Raw genomic sequence first — 2,629 nt, 5'->3', positions numbered from 1 at the left:
ATCGTCTTCTCCGTGCTCTTGGAAATGGTTCCAAGGAAGTTTTGGAGCACAGGAATCCATCAAAACGAAGCATCACCCTCTCTTTCTCTATCAATTGTTAGTTTGAAGCTTACTCTGATATTTGCCAGGATGGCATAGTCAACGGGACATGAAAAGGATCTGTTCCGATATCATCATTAACCAATGTGAACAACATAAAAGGCTGGGAATATATAAATGGCTTCCATTACGGAAGCACTTAAACACTTTTCCACGGGAGTGGCGTATTATTGCCTAATGAGGCCTGAAGCTGTTCCAAAAAAGCATCATTGAGTTGAGCCCCATGTCGTGGAACACCTCTTGTTGAAGGTGATCAGGTCGAAGAACCAATCATGGCTGTGGTTCATGAAATAAAACATAATTAAGACCCATTTGTGTTCCACTTACTCCCTATCGTTGGACAAACCTCTCCATTCAGTGTGAATTCTCTGTACCCACAGGATTGGGTCTTGGTCCCAATTTCTTCCTTATTAGAGTTCTAGGCACGTTTAGTTTCTTTCTCACCGCACAACTTGGGAAAATATCCCATAGGGTTGCTTTCACGCCATTTTTTGGGTAGAAGGGCCATGTTTATGAAGTATGACACCAATGTGGCATTGTTATTCCAATCATGGCCTCCCTGTATTGGCAGTGGGCAAATCGGCAAAATGGGCAGGGCGAAAGTATTTGGCTATGATAGATTCTGAACTTTGAGATTCCCCATGTGCAAGAAAAGAAGGCCCCCAAAGCAACCCTGGTACATGGGTACAAGCCTTTGAAGCAATGTTAGGGTTGGACCCTCGAGCTTAAGGTCCAAGTTGATACCCCTGAGTCTTCAAATCAAGAACTATGGGACACCAAGGATCTGAATATGAGCAAGGAAACTCCAGTTCAGATGAAGTCTTCGTCCCTTCGCTCACCTTCTTAGCAATCCGCCAATCAAGCAGAACATTTCCTAACGTAATCAAAGCATGATAATCGAGACAAGATTGGTAAAACATTACATGTCTTGGCTCCTTTTTTTATCTAGTCATCAGTTACGAGTTCAGAAGTTGCAACAATGGGAACGCCCGGAATGGCCAAGTTGAAAATGAATCTCACACATCTTCTTTTCTGATTTTTTTTTGAAATTCAGTCACAGCAAAGTTTTCACTTTACACATTTTGGTCACATCTGATTGAGCCAATCATTCCAACTCTTGTCTTTGCCGATTTGACCATCCTAACCAAAAGTAGAAATCACAAAAATGGACTTTCTATGTAGGCACCCGAAACAAAAAAAATGGCATCACTCGTCGAGGTCATCAAGATGATCAGAGTTTTATAGGAGATACTGTAAAGAGAGAGAGCGATATACCCGGACTAATGGGCTCAAAAAAGCTCTCTGGCACTTTCCTTGGAAATGGTTTCGGTCCAGATCCTGTTTTAACAATGGAATGGTTTATACTCCGAGACCAGACGAGAACAAACACACTCACGCAAATAAAGGCCACCATTTATCACATTATCCTCTTCCAGATTATAAATCACGTGAGAACGGAAAAAAGCTCTCCCCAAATCCCTTCCACAAATCTAGGTTGTTGTTCAGCCCTTCAGTCTAAAAAATCAACCTTCAAGAAAAATAAATGGTCGATAAATGCCAAAATAGCACTTCAATGAAAGTAGATGGACCTACTAGTATGGTTTTCTCATTCTATGCTTGTGAGCAATTTCATTTCACCCCACACTGCCAATTTGAGAAAAGGGACACAATTAGAACGGTTTGTTGCAGGTAATCATAGTATTTATGCACATGTCCACGATTACAAACATGATCATGTTCAACCAAAGGACCAGAAAAAAAAAATCTCGTTTCACATTTCAGATTGGAAATCGATTGGTCTGATCAGAGTAAGAAGAAAGATGTATCGGAAACAGGATCATCTTGTCTTGATCATCTTACTCTCCCGTGTTTTGTGTAACTTAGCTGTTATGGCTCCTCTCACTCACCCGGATGGTAATCTGATTCGGGATTTAGCATTACTCGAAAATCAGATATGGGGGAAAGGTTCGCATTTAACCAGAAAATGGTTTTAAAGCGAGAACAGATTCCCATCGGGGGAACAACAAAAGGCCTCGGAATGGAAGCGCACAATCGGTCTATGAAAGGACTTGGAACTGAGTAAGGAACTCGGGCGTTCCTCCACCTTTCATTTGACGCATTTGCAAAGGAAAAGGGGCGAAAGCTTGGACGTGAGGCAAATCCTGCTCATAAAGTTAACGGTTATTGTCACGTAAAAATATTTACGCTAGTCTAACCCAAGGGGTAACTTTTCCACAATGATCGAGGCAGTCCAAGGAGAAGTCGGAACAAGAGACACGAATCCCTACAGTTCAATTGATCCCAGGGAATAGAAACCTTCGGGAGAAATGCTAAGACTTTTCGAGCTCCCCTTGAAGGAAATCCAAATCTAGAGATCCACGACATGGCTTCACCACGACCAAACTCACGCCCATTAAAGAATGANTTCAAAATAGCCTTGCTCGATCGTGAGGTAGAGGTCATTTCTGGAACCCGAGAAAGATGAAAGTAGTGTGAGAAAGAGAGAGAGAGAGAGAGACCCGCTCCCCTT

General features: G+C 42.2%; 1 protein-coding gene across 1 annotated transcript in view; it reads right to left on the bottom strand.

Annotated features, from left to right (window-relative positions):
- The window catches only part of LOC131892903 (dedicator of cytokinesis protein 3-like), a 25,254-nt gene that overhangs the window by 17,391 nt on the left and 5,234 nt on the right, over nt 1-2,629 (bottom strand). The gene's annotated exons all lie outside the window — the stretch shown is intronic.

The sequence above is a fragment of the Tigriopus californicus genome, chromosome 2, assembly GCF_007210705.1.
Source record: "Tigriopus californicus strain San Diego chromosome 2, Tcal_SD_v2.1, whole genome shotgun sequence".
Classification (NCBI taxonomy): Eukaryota; Metazoa; Arthropoda; class Copepoda; order Harpacticoida; family Harpacticidae; genus Tigriopus; species Tigriopus californicus.
The sequence above is the reverse complement of the archived record's forward strand: the minus strand, read 5'-3'. Positions and strand labels throughout refer to the sequence as shown.